The 21,684-nt window shown below is 43.6% G+C and overlaps 1 non-coding gene across 1 annotated transcript; it reads left to right on the forward strand.

Moving 5' to 3' along the window:
* Nucleotides 1-207: 207 nt before the first annotated feature.
* trnar-acg (transfer RNA arginine (anticodon ACG)) lies at nucleotides 208-280 on the forward strand. The gene has a single exon. It is a non-coding gene; the product is annotated as a tRNA-Arg (tRNA).
* The last annotated feature ends 21,404 nt before the right edge of the window (nucleotides 281-21,684 follow it).

The following is a 21,684-nucleotide window of genomic DNA, read 5'->3' on the forward strand; positions in this document are numbered from 1 at the left end:
ATTCCATTAAATGACTAAGCAGACAGAGTGTGAATGGAAGCTTCATGAGGACATATGTATTTTTTTTTGGAAAATTCGTTGCTTTGAAAGGTGATGAAGATTAGACTGAAGCAGTGACAGTGATTATCTTTATTGCTTGTTCAACTGGAGAACGTGACTGCTATTAACCGTTCCGTATTAACATCACGGCTGCTAAGGCTGTGCATTGGGCCATTGGCGCAATGGATAACGCGCCTGACTACGAATCAGGAGACTGTAGGTTCGAATCCTACCTGGCTCGCCAGTAGCGCAGATTTTAATCCCGCTTAAAAATTGATTTTTCAAAAGCCGAAATAAGGTGTGAGCTCCTCATCTGCAGGAACGAGAATGCCTTCATTAAATGCCCCCGAGAACATGAGAGTCAATGTCCCAGCGTCATCACAGGAGGGAAGCCGAATAGTCGCGCGGGTGACTTTTGGGCACCTTTCCATTTCATAAAGCCACCGATCGAATAACTGTTGCTCGCGGTGATGCTCTGCTTTGAGCATTTTTCGAAACTCTTTGGCCAGTGGAATCAGAGAAGAATGAAGGGTTAACTGTCCAACTGATCTTTATAGAGTGTGAGTTCTCGAGTCTCCTACCCGCTGACTGATAAAGTTTTCCTAACAGTCTATTCAAAGCTTTCTGCATCTTTTCTGAAATCTACCAACCCTGGTGATCGATCAAGAGCAAATGTTTCCTTCAATCTCTAATTCCTTGCTCCTTATTATTTCGTACACATCAATCATGTCTCCTCACAATCAGCTCTGCTCTGAGAAAAACAACATTTTGAAAGTCTTGTGTTCACTTAAATTTCTTGCCTGTTTTTAACCGTTCGGTGAATGGAATAGTCCCACTGCAAACATTCAGCACAAACTTTCAGTAAAGGACACTCAATGCGGGGAACCGTAGTACTACTCTTTTCGTCAACAATGTGTAAAAGTCCCCTGTAACTTTCGATTTCGCATCCCATGGGGCTATTTGTCCGTGTTCAACGACGTTTCCCAGGAAGGTGACTTTGGCTTTGGCAGATTCACTTTCAGCTAGGTTTACAAACCAGTTTGACTTCCGAATTCGATCAAAAAAGCCCGATAAATTCTGTAAATATTCAATCCACGAGAGTTTGAAAGTCACCAGGCACAATATACACCAATCTGTTGCGTATTCGGCAATTACCCTGTCAGTTAACCTCTGAAATGTGGCTGAAGTGTTTTTCGTACAAACGGCATTACTTTAAATATCTGCAGGCCAGTTGGCGTTACAAATTTGCCTTTGATCTTTCTGTCAAAGTTCCCTACCAGTAATCTTTGAGGAAGTCCAACTAAGAAATGCAAGAAATGCTCCTCCAATCTTTTCCACACAGTCCTCCAACTGCAGATATGTATACGCATCAGTCTTTCTAACAGCATTGATTTTGTGGTAGTCCACACATAACTGTTGGGTCTTTTCTGGCTTTGGCACCATGATGATGGGTGAACTCTATTCATTGAAACTCACTTCGGTTATGCCATATTGGTGCATACGTGATATCTCCTTATGAACTTGTACAACTTTAAAGGGTTATGCCTGCAAGGATGTTACAGAGTCAGAACAGCATCTCCTATATTTACATCATCTACAATTAGATTATTAATTCCCAGTATATTTCAGCAGATCTCCCCATGCAAGAGTAATAACTCTTTCGATTTTCTTCTGGAAGATAACTGAATAACTTTTTGGACAACTTTTGCATTGTCCAATTTTATTTCAGGAACGTCCAATGCAGAATTCCCTGACATTGGTTCTTCCCAGTGTGTCGTAGTCAATAACACATTCTCCTCTTGCGTTCGTTCTCTGCCAAAATACAGTTAGAGCATATTCCCATCACATTCTGTGAGATTCCTTCATGACTGGAGTCCCTATCAAGTAGCTAACCTCACTCAATTTCCTCTCAATTTGATAAGGTCTTTTAAACCTTGCTTTAAAGTTTCACAGATTAATGAATTTTAAATAATTGCATTAGTCCCAGCGGCAAAATTGTGATTCTTTGATTTCTCATACACTTCCTGCTTCACCATTTGCTGCGATACTTTTAAATACTGTCTCGACAACTTCCCAACATTATTTAGTTCAACTCTAAAATTTGACACATCATCCAAATGCCTGGTCTCTGTAATCGGACTTATTAATTTTTCCTGAATAAATTTTAATGGTCCTCTTACTTTATGCCCAAAACTGGTTTCAGATGGACTTAGTTTGGTGGATTCTTTTGGTACATCTCAGATCGCAAACAGCACTGACGCAACTCCCTTATGGAAATAATCTGGCTACTCCAAACCATAAAATTTCAATGTAGTCTTTAATAATTGACGTCACCTTTCCAATGCACCCTGTGATTCCGGATTGTACACAGTAGATTTGAATCGTTTTATTTCCAAGCTATCTAAACACTCTATGAAAAGTTTGGACGTGAAGTTTGACCCTTGAGCTAATTGTATCTCTGATGGTAGTCTTAATCTAGTTTTTTTTAAAAAACCGTTATTCGTCCACTCTCCTTTTAGCTGTCATATTGCATGATTGAACAACATTTGGAAATCTCCTCAATACATCCTTTTTCTGTTAATTAATGCTTATTCCCATCTTTTATTGGATGTAGGAAAACTTCACAATGAATGAAGACACTTAAGAAAGATTCGTCGAACGCTGGGATAGATATTAAAAGTGCAGGCTTTATTATTTCCCATGGTTTTCCTATTAGTTGAAATGTATGACACGTCTGGCAAAATTCAAATGCATTCCCCTACAATCCAGGCCGTAAAAATGTCTTTGTATTTTAGCCTCCGTTTTCATCACGCCTACGTACCCTCCAATTTGTGGCACATGCGGCACTCGCAGCCCCACTTTTCTGTACCCTACTGGAAAAATAAATTCTGCCCATTTCTCACTTGCTTGAGTATGTGTTGCTCTCCACTTCCTCCTTAACATATCATTTGCTAAATAATATCACACGGGGATGCATTCACTCTCCTTCCAAGTACATGTCTTCTGATACAACTGCTTTAATTATTCATCTCTCTGCTGTAACTCAGTAGCATAGTAGAGCTGAATATACTTGCATTTTTAACGTTTGTCCCCTGCTGTGTCCCACCTACCAGACAAAAAAAAATGTAATCATATTTCAGCTTCCATATCCGTGCCTTTTGATTTGTCCTGCTTCAGCTTGTGACTTTGTGATCGCGTTAAGACACAATCTGGGAAAATTCCTTGATAAACGTCCCGCATTGCTGCACTTGCCTGCATCTCGACTGGCTTTTCAACTGGAGTAGGCAGCACGCTTACCGGTGATTGAGCTGTATCATTTGCAAGCACAAATTGTATTCTTGGAGCTGAGAGTTTGTCCAGACCTCCCAGCAGAAATTCCCCACTCTTTCTGCCCACTCTCGCCTCACTGTACATAACTGAGCAACTTTTCGTCCCACCATGAATTCCCGTATGCATAGTTCGTCAGGAGTATATGTTTCTCCCTCCTTCTGAATCACAGACAGGCACGATCCTGTGTCTCTCAATATTGTTCCCTCTCTATCTGCTACTCCTGGACAAGGTAAATAAACTTTACCTTTGCAGGTTTATTATTAAAGCAGATGTGGCACTTCCCCCTTAACAACCTCTGATCGGCTTGTGCACTCTGATGCAGCTTTCCACCCTCCACTGTGCTTTCTATTGCCACGCCAACAAAACATCCAGGCTTGTTTCGTTTCCCTGCATCTGAATTTCCAGTGCTTTCCCTAGTTCTCCAACACTTATTTCATGTGGCCTACTTTATTGCAATGAAAACCTCAGATCTTGTTCCCTTCAAGAGTTTCCTATTTCCTCTGTGATAAGTTATCCTAATGAATTTCACAGAGATTTAACTTTCCCTTTCCACGTATGGATTTCTCTTTGCCCCAATTTCTATCCTTCAGACTTAAAATGATTCTGGAAACCCATCCCTGTTTTATGGACCATGTCATAACAATCAGCCATTTCAGCTGCTAACCTTGTCGTTTTAACAATATGCTCTTCCAGAGTAAGCTTATCTTCAGCCTTTCTCTCCAGCCTTTTAAGGTGAATTCCTTTAATAATTGCCAATTTCTGAAGTTCAAACTGTGTCTCCCTTTCTCTCTGCTCTGCTGCTCTCTCTTCTTCCCTCTTTCTGCTTCAAATCGTATCTCAAACTGTTCAAATCTGGTGTCCTTTCCTTATCTCTCGAGTCTAACTCAAGCTGCTTCATGTTCAAATAAATTTTCACCTGCTCCAAAAATTTCATGGATTTTACAGCTTAGTTAAATGGTGAGCTACTGCGGGAATGATCTCTCCTTTCCTCACAGAAAGAGGCAAATACAACCCCAGTATGTCTGCTAATTCCAGAAACCCGGCCTGAATTACTTTTTGTAAAACTACCAACTTTACATCGTCCATAGCAAGACAACTCTTTGAACCTAAATGAGACATTGCTTTCCCAAGCATTGCCTACCCCAATCCAAATCAACACCCGAAATAAAGACGCAAGCACCTATCAGTTGCTCTTTTAATCCATCAACTAATTCCCAATTTATTATGGACGAGGCTAATCCATTCAAAACGTTATTAAGCAGACAACCCAGACCGTAACGCTATATTTTTTCGTTAAGCGTACAGTGAAAATTACCCGAGTAAGCTAGTTTCAAAAATTATTCACAAAATGACGGATTGAAAAACAAAAGACAGAATATAGAATACCCACAGAACTTAGTCTATCCAAAGTAGACTTACTTATGCTGTTCTGAAAATACACAGCAATCCTTAAAAAAAAGTACCTTAAAAACAGTAAAAATGAAACAGAAGCTTACAGTTAAAAATTAGAAGGGCAGAAGGAGAGAGGTTATTAGTTAGTGCACCATTGCTGCAGGATCTCAAAACCGGAATTCAGCTTTCCAGAATGACCACTCCTTTTCCATTATACAGTTCATTTCTAAAACATTAAATCTTTGGCCTTAAGCCTCAGCTGTTTACGGAGAAACGAAAGGCCTCACAGTGAACACTTTCATCTCTGTAACACTTCATCCGATTCGGAGCCCGAACTGTTTTAAAATGCCTTTGATAAAAAGATATCAAGAGACATTATCCTTGAGAAAAAGTACAGCTCCGTTTCTTTTTAAAAAAGAGAACATCTTTGTGAGAGCCCAGTCCGTCCAAACTGTCTTCATAAGTGAAAATCTTCGAACAGACGATATCCTGGTAAATCTGTTCTGCAACGTTTCCAATGCTATCACATCCCTGCTGTAATGATAATTGCAGAAAGACACACAGTACTCCAGCGAGAGCCGATTGAGCAACTGAAATTAACAACTTAGAAAGCCACAGAAACTGCACTTTTCCACTAATGTGACTTTTACACAATACTGCCCCGTGGAGACAGTGAGAACTGCAGATGCGAGAACTCAGAGCCGACAGTGTGGTGATAGAAAACACAGATGGAAATGTGTTGCTGGAAAAGCGCAGCAGGTCAGGCAGCATCTAGGGAACAGGAGAATCGACGTTTCGGGCATGAGCCCTTCTTCAGGAATCCTGTTTCTGATACCTGGGCACCCTCCGGCGTCCAGGCGCGGACTGAGCGGCGGCGCCGCGGGTCGCGGGGGGTCGTTCGGAAAGGGGCGGGGCCGGCGGTACGTCAGCACCGGTGGGCGGGGACTGGAGGGCGGCCGCAACGTTCCGCCTGCCGATTGGTTGAAGGGCGCGCAGATGAGGCCTTCTTCTTTCAGGCGACAGGTGTTCAGGGAATGTCAATGAAGGAGGCGCAGGACCTGCATGTGCTTGGCAGATTGAGAGGGGGAGAATGAATTTCATCAGTGATGAGCTTCTAACTGCATATCCAAACTATCATTATGAACATGTTGTTACATCTTAGGAACAGTATCTAACAGGACCCCGCCTGAGGAGAAGGCGAGGATTGCAGATGCGAGAGATTACAGTCAGGAAGGATGCCGCAAGATAGCACAGCGGTTAGGCAACATCGGAGGACCAGGAGTGTCAATGTTTCCAACATTCCTGACGAAGAACTTATGCTCAAAACATCGACTTTCCTACTCCATGGATGCTGCCTTACCAGGTTTACTTTTCCAGATCCACACTTTTAACTCGACACCGCCTCAGCTCAACTGCATAGGAAAATTAAGATGCACCTGTCACCACTCAGGTGATTCTTCTGTCGCATGCGAGACAAACTGCAACATTCATTTCCCCATAAATATCAAGTCATTCAGATCGCTAAAGAAAAGAAAACTGCAGAGGCTGAATATCTGAGAGAAAAAAAATAATTGTTGTAGAATTCAGCATCCTGTCAGTTCAACTGAATGTTTGGATATTAAAATTGGTAAAGGAAAAGAGAAAGCTGCAGTTCAATAACTGCTACGGTCTGTTTCTCAAAAAAAAAGAGTTTCATGAACTGGAATGTTTCGATCAGGCAATGCATGCTCACCTTGTCAAGTGCTGATAGGAACGGAGGAATATATATTTGCTTCGCCTCTGCTGAACAGATGAAAAATATCATTTTGCCTTCCGAATCAGTTGATGCTCCTGCAGAAAAGTCAATGTGACTCATAAACCCAGCACAGCCAGTTCGGTGTGCATTTCAGAGTCCTGCAACATCGCATTTTATTTAAAAGATCTTTATTGATTGTTCCTTATAAATATGGCATTCTCCATTTCATTATGCATTGGACAATTTTGTACCCACTCACTTATTCATTGGTTCATCACTCAATTTTAGTATCCCTAATGTTCCATTCACGACTTAACTACCAAACTACTTTCACGAAAAAAATGCTTATTTTTAAAACCGAACACTGAGCTGAAGCAATGCCTGTTGGAAATCAGCCATCATTCTCTCACTCTCTATACCTTATTTAGTGTGTCTCAGTGCCTGTCACCTTAAACCTGTGCCCTCCAGTTTTGAACTTCACCATCCTGCGCAAACGATTTAGTCCAGTTGCCTATCCATGCCCCTCATGATTTTTTAAACCGTGAGAACGTTACGTGCTGCCTGGAACATTCCAGCGAAAAAGCCCCTGCCTACCCCATCTCCACGCTTAACTAAAGCCCTCAGGTCCCCACAACATTCTTGTAACTCATTTGTGCACAGTTTCAATTTTCACAAAATCCTTCCTGTAGAAGTTGACCATCACTGCAAGCAGTATTCTAAATGTGATCTCACCAATGCTCTTTATCGCCACAACATGACATTCCAACTTGGATAATCGAATTTCTGATTTATGACAAAAAGTGTGCCAAGTACTTTCTTCACAATCTTGTCTAATTGTGACACCATTTTATCTGCTTTTATAAATTTTGCCTTGACTGATAAAGTTGTGATTGTCACGATGTTCTGCTGCCTTCATGGACATGTGGCCCAACATGCAAAGTCTCTCTGTTCCTCTGGGTTTCCTCGTGTCCTGCCATTCATTGAGTAATCAGTTGACGTGTTACTCCCAATGTGCATCACCTCATGTTTTTCATGGTTAAATTCAACATCCCCTATCTGAATTTGACATTTGACAAATTCATCTCTGAGCTCCTCTATCCTAAGACCTTCTTCCTCACTATTAACCATTTTGCTAATATTCGCATCATCGACAACTCTGCTTCTCATTTCCCTCGACTTTGTTCTATATTCTTTACACACACCCACAAACGACATGGGACCCAGCATTCATCCTTGTGTTACACCATTGAATGCCAGTTCCAGTCACACAAACAGCCTTCTATCACCATCCTGTGACTCCTACCACCACCAAATTAAGTTTGGATCCAACTTGCCAGGGGACCTTAAATCCCTTTTCACTTTTATCCTCTTACCAGTCTCCAGTGTGGTGTCGTGTTAAAGGCGATGTTGAAATCCACACAAACAACATCAACTTTACAGCCCTCGTTAAAAAAACCCGATCACTTGCCAATAAAATATATTTAATCCAATCTGTTAGGCATGACATTCTGTAACAAAGCCGTGATGACTCTTCCTGATGAAACCTTGACTGGACAAGTGGCAGTTAAGTGTCTCCTTCAGGGTTTGCTCCAAAAGGTTCCCTTTAATTGATGTGAGACTCACTGCTGTGTGATTCTCTGGTTTATCTCTCCCAATCTTGCTGAAAAGTGGAACTGCGTTTGTCTAGTCCACTACAAACCCAAAGAGTAAAGTATAATATTTCCTCCATTGAGACAGAGAGGAACATAAGATAGAAGTCCGTCTTGAATTGGGAATATGCCCACTTCAAGCCGCTCAGAACCACGAACACTTCATCAGTCCCTCTGTCAAACTTCTTCAGAACTTTTCCATCCCACGCCCTGCATTCTGTCCCTATACCTCAGCACAAGAGGAATGTTCGCTTACTGAACAAGTAAAGTGATTCACTCAGTTATCCCATTTGCTTACACAACTGTACTGTCACACTGGAAGGAAATCATTCAGATATTTTAACTCGAAAATGCTGTATTAAGCCTTTGTGGTCATAAAATATTTTGCTTTGATAGCCACAGTCTATTACAGTGAGAAATGGTGTGAATTTTCTCTAACTGAAAAACATTCACTTAATTCCACCGCTTGTGGAGATTCCTATCTGTTCCCATCTGACATGACCGAGATTTTGCTCTCTGTTGTTTACCATATCCAGAACAGAACTGCGGCACAAATCCAAGCACATGATTTCTATATTTATTGACCTACGAAATCGATGCCAATGCCTCACATTGTAATGGGATTGATCAACAAGAGAACTTTTCAGGATTAACACAGTTGTGTCTTATGTGCAGGGGGTCATTACACAAGCACAGTATCAAGCTTCCTCAGGGGCAAGACCAAAAGATGCTGGAAAGAGAAATCGGAGTTAACATTTTCAGTCCAGTGACACCGTCCTTAGCATTGATGGTTTCCAGGAAAAGTTTGGTCTATATGCAGAAGATATGTGGGGGCGCAGTAATTAGGAGGGAACGAGATGTCGGGATAGAGCCGAAAGAGAGAGACTAACAGCTGTACATAGGAATTGATAGTGATTTGTTTGGAGCATTGACAACTGTACACGGAGACTGTTTATGACTAACCATAAATATTGTGTAATGGCTGTTGTGCTATAACTGGGCCTGGTGGGTGTGTCGGGGGCCAGGACATGGGAAACTTCAGGCCTCTAAAATGATTGAAATTGGTATGGATGGTCGCCGGGTTCTCAAGCAGAAAATGGTCTGTTACTTTTTCAGCATGCGCTGAGCTGTGGTGGAACACTGCAGTCAGCCTGAGATAGAGACGTTGGCTAGGAAGCATGGTTCTGTGCTAAAGGAGCAGTCAACTGGAAGCTCAGGGACATATTTGGCTCTGGAACTTTGTATTCTGCAAAACGGTCATTCAATCCAGACTTCATTTCCCAAGGTAGTGGCGACCACAATATGAGCAGTGAATCTATTCGACTGGATTGTGCAAAGTGGAGGCAAAGTGTGGCTTCACCTAGAAGGTGTATTTGAGCACTTGTGTACTAAGCAGGGAGTTAAGAAATGGACAAGTGAGGAGAAGCAAGAAGCAAGAAGAAAGGATAGCGTAGAAGATATTATTAGAGATGTTGTTAATAAATGGGTAAGAAAGCGACCATAAAGGCACTATACCTGAATGCTCGTACTTTTCGGAAGAAGGTTGGGGATATAACGGCATAAATTATCACGAACGAATACAATTTAGTAGACATTGCAGAGACAGCATAGTCAAGACTGGTAGGTAAATATTCACGGGCATGAGACAATTCGGAAGGACAGAAATGGTGATAAGGAAGGTGGTGTAACTCAAACATTCAAGGACAACCTCAGACCGATGCTGACAGATGATAAACGCTCTGTGGAGAATGAGTTTAAATCCATTTGGAGGAAATTAGAAGTTCGAAGAATAAAATGTCATTGATTGTCGGAGTCTACCGGCTCCAAATTTTAAGATCACATTAGGGAGGGCAGGAAACAAAGACATAAATAACACCTGAAAAAATGGTATGGCAATTATCATGCGGATTTTAATCAACATGTCGATCGGTCGAAGCAGCTCAGTCAGGGTAGCCTTGATGAGGAGAGTATTGTGTGTCTGCCATAGATTCCTTAACTACTGTGTAATGGAACAGGCCAACAAGGGAAGAGGCCAAATTAGATTTGGTACCGGGTAATGAACAAGGCAAGGTGATAGATTTGGCGGTAGGTGAGCACTTTGGTGATAGTTACCAAAATTCAATTATGTTTACTTGAGCTTTTTAAAGGGATAGGTATACACCATAGATCTACAAACTTGTTAAAACTCGCCAGGTGACTAAACAGATAGATGTGGATAATGTCGTTCATGTAATGCACGTTTGGATTTCAGTTAGCCGTTTGATAAATTTTGCCATGGTAGATGACTGCACAAAATACTGAGGTATGGGCTTGAGGAGGATTTCGTGCTTTGGACTAGAAATTAGCCAGCTTAAAGAAGACAGAGGGTGTTATTTGATGGGAAAACGTCATCCTGGAATTCAGTTGCTTTTGGTGTAATGCAACGATCTGTTTTGGGCTCACTGCTTTTTCTCATTTTTATTAACAACCTGGATGGGGGGGCAGAAGGATGGGTTCGTAAATTTGCGGACGACACTAAGTTCGTTACAGTTGTGCATAGTGCTGAAAGATATTGTAGGTTACATAGGGACACAGGTAAGATGCAGAGCTGGTCTGAAGGTTGGCAAATGGAATTTAATGCAGAGAAAATGTGAGAAAGAGCATGGCATTAAAATTAGCACAGAATATAAAGATCGATAGCAGAAGTTTCTATTAAAATATAAAATGAAAAAGAGTGGCAAAAGTAAACGTTGACACTTTCGTGGATAATAAGGGGCATTTACTTATGAGATATGCAGAAATAGCCATGACATTGAACAGGCATTTGCGTCGGTCTTCACGGTGGAGGATATCAATAACATGCCAGTAATTGACAAAGTGATGACGGTTGGTGACGACCTGGGAACAGTCATTATAACAAAAGAGCGAGTGTTGGATTGTTGGAGCTAATTAACACGATGGCGTGTTAAAAAGAAGTGTGCTGGTGGTATTTTTCCAAAATTCTTTGTTCTCTGGGGTAGTCCCAGCTGATTGGAAAACACAAATATGACATCACTGTTTAAAAAGGGAGGCAGACAGAATATGAGGAATTAGATCAGATTACTTACAGTGTCGAAACAGGCCCTTCGGCCCAACAAGTCCTCACCGACCACCGAAGCGCAACCCACCCAGACCCATTCCCCAACATCATAGAACTTTGTTTAACCTCTGTAGTGCACCACGGTCCCGCGGAGTGAATGGTTCCTGGCGAAGGTGGACAAGGGCGGGGAGGGGAATATATGTTTGGTAATAGTATTTCGCTGGAGGTGATGGATTTAGGAAAATACTTCGTTGATGACTTGGAGTACCACAGCGCTTAAGATTCCAGACCATGTTCTGAAAAACATGGGATGAGAATGGAACGTTGCTCCATGACGGACATTTGAAAGATGTGTCCAAAGTCCTTCTTTGGTTCAGTGAAAGTCACAATGTCTTTGAGAAGCTAACTTTAGCAGCCAAAAGCATTGTGGCCACAAGAGCAGGTCATAGTCAGAGATTTTCGTGACTCCCGAAAGCCTGTCTGACACATAGCCTGCGATGACACGCCACCTATGATTTGTCACCGGCAGTCTCCACTAACAGCTGTTCACTCTCCGAGCGAGAGCGTTATTCACCTCATTGACCAAATGTTCTTCTCTTTCTTTTGTTCTTTCCCGACCAACTGTTTACTCCTTTACAATACAGAATGAGACATGATGGGATAGTTCCTGTTCGCCTGGATGATTGCAGTGTTAAAAAAACAATGCACAGGAGAAGCACAGCAGATTAGTCAGCATCTGAGTTGCAAGAGACATTTAAATCACAACCTTGTTGAGGATGCCTTAGTGCAGTTGCAACAAAACTGAAAAGCTCAACACCGTCCAGAACAGAGCAACTGAATTGAGCCGCAACACACAACTAATAAAACATCGACAAACATCCATTCCCATCACAACCAAACACTCAGACATGCAGTCTGCACCATCCACAAGATGCACTGCAAATGTTCACCAAGGCTCCTTAAAAAGTACATTACAAAATCACAACTACTTCCATCTAATAGGAAAAGTGTAGTAGATAGGGAGGAAAGACCTACAACCCACAGACCATCCTGCTCTGGACATATATTGGCGTTCCTCCAGAATCACTGGGTCAAAACTGTGGATTTCACTCCCCTTTATTTTGGGTCTACCAACAGCACACGGAAACGATGGTTCAAGAAAGCAACTCATCACCACCTTGTCCAGTCAAATCAGGAATGAACAGTAAATGCTGACCTGTTCTGGAATACCTAAACCCGACGAAGAATGAAAATCATACGCTTTGGAGTTTTGAGTCGTTCTCTCTTACTGAGATATATCTGGTTTTATTTGAGGGGTATCAAAGATGAGGATTTGCTGTTGGGAAACTGAAACGATGCATCACATCAGAATTTGATGGAGCTGCTTTGTTCCATGTAGCCTGATCCTCACCGGACTTTGAAAATGAAAGCAGAATGTAACATTCACAGTGGAGTGAAAGCATTCACTATCTGAACTATCGAGACATAATTGGAGGGGCGCTGGAGAGGAACTGCGGTAATGTGCTGACGATTCAGTTACTTGTCTGTACTGAAAATTCATCAGTGCAACCACACCGGGGAAAAGCCATTCAACTGTTCTGAGTGTGAAAAGGGATTTGCTCAGTTTTCTAACTTGCTGACTCACCAGTTGGTTCGCACGGAGAAGAAACCATTTAATTGTCCAGAGTATGGAAAAGGCTTTAAAAGTTCTCACGAACTGCTGTACAATCAATGTGTTCAAGTTGATGAGAAACTATTCAAGTGTTCTCACAGAGGGAATGGGTTCAGGCCGTCACTTGATCTCACTTTACATCTGCGAACCCAGTGGACAGAGGCCGTTCGCCTGTTCTAAGAATGGGAAAGCATTCAGTCAGTCATTCAGTCTGCTGAGACACCAGTGAGTTCATACCATTCGTATGAGACCATTCGTCCGCTGTGATTTGAAGTAATTAATTGATTCCGGCAATCTGCTGAAATACAAGAGAGTTCAACTGGAAAGAGACCATTCACCTGCTCTGACGTTTCTCAAACTTACTGAAAGACGAGTGAATTCATATTGGCGAGAGGCCATTCATATGTTCTGAATTGGGGAAAGGATGCACTTAAGCCGTCCATCCTCCTGATACACCAACGGGTTCACTGTGACAATAATTTGTTTTAATGACGCAGTATGGGAAATGCTTTATAAGTTTCCAGTATTTGAGGTCCCATAAACATGTTCACGCTGATGAGAACACAATCTTATGCTCTCACTGTAGGATTGTTGTTTCTTTGATAAAAGTGAATACACTTCACGAGGTCTTCATTTCGATGTGAAGAGCATTCAGAAATGCTGAATGCATCGATATATCTTTTAGTACAAATCCACACTTAACAATGAAGAAGAGGATCAAGAACAGGGCAGTCAATGGATATCTACCAGTCTCCTCTAATTGTACGGAAATCCGGGGAAAAGAATCTTTGAATTTGATGTGATTGAAAACTGAACAATTCAACACCAGATCAATTGAAGAGATTAAACACATCCAATGAAGTAAACCCCGGCTGACAGAATGAACACAGTTCAATTCTCGATGCAATAATTCCATATCGCATTCACATGCGACCTCACTGGATTGTTTGCACTGTTACCATCTTTCCAGACCGTAGAGGCTACTGCCTTCATTTGAGAAAGAAGGGGCTGTTGGTGATTTAACCAGGTCAGAGAAGATTTCGAGAAGGACAACTTTTAAATTAACCTCAAACCAGTGATAGGAATTCGAACCACGCTGCGAGCATCACACTGCTTTATAAGCCAACAAAGCAGCCAACTGAGCGAAACAGATTCCACCTGACTGGGCTGTCACACGTGCGAATGAGTAATTGAATCCCTTGCAACCCACAGTGCAAATTAACTGCCTCTCCACGCACGGTGGCTCAGTGTTTAGCACTGCTGCCTCAGAGCATGAGGGGCTGGCTTCGATTCCAGCCTCGGAGGCCTGTGTGTGTGGCGTTTGCACGTTCTTCACGTGTCTGCGTGAGTTTCCTCCAAGTCCTCAAATTTCATCCCACAAGACAAAATGGTGCGCCGGTTAGGTAAGTTGGCAATGATCTATTACCAATACCGTAGGTTAATAGTTGGGGTAAATATAAGGGAGGGTAATGGATGTGAGTGTTTTTTGGAGGGTTTGTGTGGACTTGTTGGGTCGAAGGGCCTGTTGCTGCACTGTAGGGATTCTCATGTGTTTTCGGATGTTCCGTCACATCATTGCTACTCCTTAAGCTCTTTTCAAAGTCAGAACATTAAAGTGTTCTCTCATTTGTGGGAACAACTCCATATCTGCTGAGATTGGAGACCCGAATTAATCACTTCCCAGGCAAGGAGCAAGTAAATATTTCTCGCTGGTGTGAATATACTCGTGCTCACTGAATAGAGATGACCAGGTGAATCTCTTTCCACACTCAGTGCAGGCATCTCTACAGTGTGCCCATTCATGTTTATTTGAACCTTTGCTGATTTAATAAATTCCTTCTCAAGGACAGAACAGACGAATGGTGTCTCTCCAGTTTCATGTCGATTGGATGACATTAGGCGGTGTTGTGAAGATAATCGCTTACCAAACAGAGAAGACAAATCTTCTCTCCCTTTGTTGAAGTTGTTTGGGTGCCATTAGGATTGATCCCCGAGTGAATACCTTCCCGTCATGGAACAGCTGAGTGGCTTGTCCCCATGTGAACAGGTTGATATTGAATTAAGATTTTGAATTTACAACCTTTGCAGATCAGAAAGTTTATTTTTCAACAGAATGGGAAATGACATGCAAACCTGCCTACACACAGCATGGTCAATAAGGACACAGAAAATCAAGCCTGTCCAAGCCATACAAGGAACACCCAAAATGCCTCAGCATTGACCAAACAGGCTGACAAGGGAAACCATACATGATCACAGTTATTCACAAACCAGGGAATACACTTCCCAAGACAATCTACCAATAAGCTTCCTCGACACGATAAACACAACTGAAACAAAGCCCGAAGGGTAATCTTGTACCCCAGTGATATCAAAGCCACATGAAGCTCAGGTCAGCCAGGGATGCACCAGAATACCTTGCCCATCTCTGGAGAGCAACAATTGTATCACTGACTGCCAAGGAAAGGGACATTCTCACATACCCACGAAGAGAGCTGGAACCCCCTGATCCCATTCTTGAACTGATTAATGCTGCTGGATGCTTGATTGAGTCCAGATTGTATCAATCAAGTCCAGAGCCTGTGCCGTAACCCGGATCCAGCCAGGGGAGAGCGGGATGGGCAAGGGAAGACCGGCAAAATAGAATGAGAGATTGCTGATTAATTTTTTCGCATCAATCCTAAGAGATTCCTCAGCTCGAAGGAAATTGACCGGGGCTCCACCAGCTCACTTATTTTTCTGTCTTATGGTTTCTGAGCATTTGCTTTGGATGTGTCTGCTTGTTTTGCGGTTGCTGACTGCATGTCCTGTCAGTTTCAGGTGTCTCGTCTAAGTGTGTTTATCCATCAGACAAGTGTTTATTTACAGTGCGGTACGCGATAATCCTTTATTGCTTGACCTGTCAATCACTCACTGGTTGTGTGTTCTGTGAGTAGTCCCTTTGTCTTTCCTCGAAAACTGAAGTGCAATGCTTAGCAGTCAGCGCAGGACTTCCAGTACGCCATGGCGGCAGGGAATTCCACCCACTGCTGGGATGTGATAGCTGGGCAACCCCAACCATGTGGTGAGAACGGCCCAGGATCGATGTTGTACAAGACGATATTGAGGAGGCATGTAAGTTTAGATTCCCTATAGTGTAGAAACAGGCCCGTCGACCCAACCAGTCCACACCGACCCTCGGAAGAGTAAGCCATGCAGACCCATTTCCCTCCCGCCAATGCACCTGACACTATGGGCAATTTAGCACGGCCATTTCACCTGACTTGCACATCTTTGTGATTGTGCGAGGAAACCGGAGCACACGGAGGAGTCCCAGGCAGACATGGAGAGAATGTGCAAACTGCAGACAGACAGTCGCCCAAGGCTGAAATCGAACCTGGGACCCTGGCGCTGTGAGGTAGCAGTGCTAACCACGCCGCCCTGTTAATACGTGAAAATCAAAGTAAAGATAGGAGATTCTCTTGTTATACCTGTTTCACTGGCAGACACTGTGCTGAAAGAGACAGGGGATGGTGGTAACTTTACCCACTTCACAGGAGACCTTTACACATGTCCACAAGGAAATTGGCCATATGGGAGTTCCTTTAAATCTGATAAGCTTGATTATTGGACCACGGCCAATACGGGAGGGCACGTTGACCCCTCCTGGGACACTGTATACATGCTGCAGTGTCTTGCAAAGTTTCGGCAGGTTACCCAGCAGTATCAGGCTGCGAAGGTGGAAGACTGCTGCAATAACAAACGACACTGTGATCAAAATAATTCCAGATACAGCCACACCGCCCGATGTCCCACAGTACCCGAAATTTCCAATACTGGCTTCAAAGCCAGACCCGTTGGGCCTGAATGAAGTGGCTGCATTTTTTTAACCATGCATTACACAGCAAGCCCGCGATGGGACACATTAGCCGCCGGGCAGTATGAATCACCACTGCTGCCCAACACAAACGATAACTCCAGACTCACAAGAAGCCTGAGTGCTTGCCGAAATTACTAGGCCACCAACTGTCAGTTTCCCCCCCATCATGATTGGGTGCACTCCCCTGTATAAGACCTGGATCCACGCAGAGGTTCGGGCCATGCTACAAGATGCCCCAGACCCGTTGAAGTGACAGATCCCGTTCTACATTTGGGTCCTCGAAATTTCCTGTATTTTCAACTGTCGGTCCCAAGACGTGCAGACCGTATTACAGCTTGTGCATATGACCCACTGGGTGACCATTAGCCCTGTTAGTGACATCCCACGGAGACACCGCTTCAGACTGGGAAAAAGTGGCTGGAGAGCACCGTGAAGGATGCAATAAAGGCCAGTGCAAGACGGCATGCCGAATTTGGGCTGTTATCCAGTGTCTGCAGCGCAGCCAAGCATTTGCTCGATGTCTTTGGCCGCTTTAGGGAGGTCTGTGAATCCTCGTCGGGCCTTCCCTTCGCAGAGAACGAAAAGCTTGCCGTGCAGACCTTACATATGCTCACGTTTTCACGTTGCACAATCAAACGACGAGCAGGACGGACATTTTAATTGTACTTAATAACTTGGACGGTAATGGGATGTTCACTACACCAAAACCGACGGGGGCGTTCGACTGGCTCGCGCAAACCGACAACCACAAGGACATCACTAGGCCAGTACAGCAAACTAGGGCAATTTAAAGAAGGCAGTGCTGGAACAGTGTGAAATTGGAACACTGAGTGACACAGGGCTGGTCCAGGCAATGTCGCCCAGGGACATCTACCCTCTCCCTCTCCCCTTAGGCACGACAGCAGTTGACCACACAACAGAGGCAGCTTCAACAGGCTGCCTATACTGTGGCTGATCCCTTCCCCCGTGCTCCAGAAACTAACTAGGGTTATCGTCAGAGTGAGTTTTCACAGGCTGTCTCAATATGTCTCTCAAACGCCCCATCTGAAATTCCGATGATGGATGTGGAGGTGCTGGGGAGCTGGTCATTTCTTTTGTGTTGGATACTGGGTCTGTCCAACCGTCTGCGGCTTCCGACTCAGAAAATTACCTGAGTTGCAAGACCCTCTGCACTCTACGGTTTTTGAGAATACCCATAACAGACCCACTCTCCTAACCCATTAACTCCAGTATTGGCCCTGCCACTGCGACTGATGCTGCAATTATTTCAGACTCTTGCCCAGTCGCCCTCGTGAGCCGGCAGACCTTATGTAAATTGAATGCCAGTATCCACTGTTCCTCTGAGGATCTCACATTAGAGAACCTGGACGTCCATTATTCCATGCTGCGGGCAGTAATTTCACACAGCACTGAACCCTCTGACTAGGTAAGCTCCTGATGCTCTTGGTCATGCTCCAATTCACCTATCTGCGCTCTCCTCGACCCCTACTTGCCCTGTTGTCAATGGCCCCTTTCTGTAGACAGTTCCCGGACTCCCTGCTCCCAGTGGGGTGCGCAACTGACGGTATTGACTTGTCATGCATCCCACCAGAATTAATTGAAAATAGCGACACACCACGGTGATATTTAATAACAAAGTAGATACTTGTGAAATCTAAGGACATCAAGGTGACCTTCTTAGCAAATGCGGGTGCTATGATGTTGTTGAACCTCTGCACTGACAGCTGAAGTGACGTCAAGCTGCTGTCTGTTTTCTCCGTTGGTTTTGATCATTCTGCCTCTCGTCTAATTGCCTGAAGACGAGAGGTACCGACAACCTGGGAGCTTTCTGCGTGGTTTCTGGTGTAATTTTCAGTGGGAATGAGGAGCTGCTGTTGGTCACGGGAAGTGACTGTGAGGCCCCCAACCCCCACTCCCCCGAAACCCTACAACTCCCCATAATCCAGTTACTGCAGTCAGCAGCTGATCTACCCTGGCAGGGCACACTGGATCCTCCTTTCCCTGACCTTTTGGAAGGACAGTCTGCTGCCATGAATTTGGCAATGGCTGGATATGATGTGTTTTGCTTTCAATTTCAGTTTCACCTCTGGCCACATGTAAGTTCTTCAGTTTAACCATGTAACCCTTCCAGAAAATGTCCGCTCGCTGATCCCTTTTTGTCAACTTAACCAGGTTCCCCACACGTACTCACCATCTGAACAATCTCTACCTGAACTTGCCCACATTGACTTATTGATCTTCTCCAGCCTTGATAGAACGGGGACTGTTCCTGTGCCCAAACAACCTGCAGGAACTTTAGTGAATCAGAGAGCAACCTGAATCTAATTGATGGTAAATGTTTGTTAGTAGCCAATGTCTTTCCAGAGCTGTTGTTTGTTCGTATAGGTAACAGACTTAAAATTGATTGCTGCATTCTATGAACCGGAACATCCTCTGCCCACATTGATTGAACGACGCCCCCTGCTGACCGACCGTTAATTGACCAGTTCTGACAATGTTGCATTCAGGACTTTTCCGACCATGCCCACGTGGCTACACCTCCTGATTCCAATCCTGGTCCCAGTATTACATAGCTTCCAGTAATACTTTGGCACTTTTGCTCAATTCCACCACAAACTCCATTCCCGATCTATTTCTTTCTGCTTCCAAGCAACTTTGGGCAAGAAGGTTGGGATGCATGGGTTCTGTTTTGCACCCTTATCATTTTGTTATCTCATCATTCCTGCACTTCCATTTTATTTTCATTCCCTCCGGTTCCCCTCTTTTTTCTTTGTCACTAAATCCTTTTAATTTCTGCATTTTTAATTTCTGACGAAAGCAGATGGAACTCAGACAAAGTAAGAGTCTACAGCAGATTGTGAGTATTTGTTAACTTGCAATATAATAAGTAAAGTATGATTAGGATTCATTAAAATTTACACTTAACACTTATTGATGTTGAAATGTAAAGTCCACTTTCCCCCTTATGGACACGAAGTATTTTCCTCGATTTAATTTTCATATTTCAGATTCCAGTACAACCAGTTCAGTTCAAATGGGAAAAGACAGCTAGAGTCGCTGTAGTCACTGCACTCCAACCTGATTTTGGACACGTGAGAACTTCAGTTTCTCTCCCCAGTACTCTCTCTATCTGAGCAACTTTCTCTGATTTCCTTTCCTTCACGTTTCAGCGGCCGTGCTCCAGGAAGCAATACTATTGGTTGTTGTTGAATCTCCAGCTCGAGTTGAGAGAGGGTTATCTCTCATTGTGAGGTCAGAGACCCAGCCGCAGTGTGATGAGATTCAGGGGGCAGGCCCCACAGCGCAGTTTCTGTAGAATCTCCATGTCTCAGTGTTCCCCAATGAGAAAGGCACGACCAGGAAGGAGTCACTGTGGGCCTCACTATTGGCTGCACAGAGGGACACTGACAATTACACACAGAGCTTGGACAGCTAGTTCCAAGGGAACCGATGTAACAACTGTGCCCAGTGACTTTGCTTGGGAATTGAACCTGCGTGTGTTTAGGACAGGAGCTCTTCCACTGGGTTAAATCCAGCCATTCAAATGGGTCGAATATCTACTGTATGAATACCTGACATACTGCCGAACACCTAATGGAGAGTATCATTTACAGCAGGTTCTCGTCGATTGTACAACCAGAGAATTACAATGAAAAGCATCAATATTTCTCTGCATTAACTCATTCAGAAAGGAATCATTCCATTGGTCAGGTATTTATTGCAGAAGCACAGGCTGGCTGTGCATGTCAGGCCCCTGCATAAACCTGGACATAGACTATGTGGTAATCAACTGGGGACCTGAAAACTCTGATGGGGAGGCCTTCCTAAAGAATGTGGCCTTCACTGTCTGTGCTGTCACTTACTCCTCCCGTGAAGGTGGTAGAGAGTGAGCTCACTTCCTTAACCACTACAGATTACTGGAATATTTCTCCCTGGGTCCGCAGCTTCAATCATGGGGATGGATTGGAAAGAATGAAACTTTTCAGATTTGGAATCTGATGGGACTTTCAAAAATCATGAGACCCTGGGAGATATTTCTCCCTAATTATAAGGCTCAAAAATGAGACAACACAGGCTAAAATTATCTGCAAAAGTAACAGATGTATAGAAGAGATGTTTTTTGTTGACACAACGCTTGGTTTTGCGTGGAGGGCCCTGCTTGAGTTCTAATGGAGGGGGCTCCAACCGACCCTTTTAACAGGGAACTAGGTCATTATTTGAATTTCACTGAGGGGTGGAGAGTCAATGGACAGAACAGAGTATCACAGTTATTAAGTTTCTGAATCTCAAACTTCCACTTTGTCAATGAGGACTTGGTCACTGACATCAAGAGGTGTCAGCATGCTGACGCTTGGCTTGGGAGTCTTTGTTGTGGACATCGAAATGTACTCACTGTCAACCTCCAGAAAACAGGATATGTCTTCAGAACTTGCAGATGACACAAATTGAAAATGCAGGAAACAGGGAAGAGAAGAGTAGCAGAATTTAGGAGGGCACATGCAGAAGTTATTTCTCTTCGTTCTGAGAATGAAAGTGGTCCATAGGATTCCTTATATCCTCACAATGAACTAATCAGAGCCAGACTTCCTTATTGTTAGTGGCCAATTAATATGAAGCACAGAATTCCAGTGAAATAGACACGAGATAGGCGAGAGCTTTCTGTTTGTCATAAAGAGCAAAACAGTCACGTAATGACCGTGGGGGAGAGACATTTCCTGTATTTAATCAAAATCACACTCTGAGATGGGGATCCCTCCAGCGACCTGATGGATTGAGATTTCTTAAGCAAATTCCACGTGAAGCTTATTCAGAATCAGTTACAGATTTTTTTAAATCTGCAATCTGACTAGATTGATCCTGATGGCAGAGGTTTTAGAGACGCTGCAGAGAAGATTTACCACCATGCTTCCTGGGCTGGAGGGCAATTCTTATGAAGTAAGATTGAGGGGC

The sequence above is a fragment of the Chiloscyllium plagiosum genome, unplaced genomic scaffold (assembly GCF_037043375.1).
Source record: "Chiloscyllium plagiosum isolate Xiang-an unplaced genomic scaffold, Cpla_swu_hap1 HiC_scaffold_42, whole genome shotgun sequence".
Taxonomy (NCBI): Eukaryota; Metazoa; Chordata; class Chondrichthyes; order Orectolobiformes; family Hemiscylliidae; genus Chiloscyllium; species Chiloscyllium plagiosum.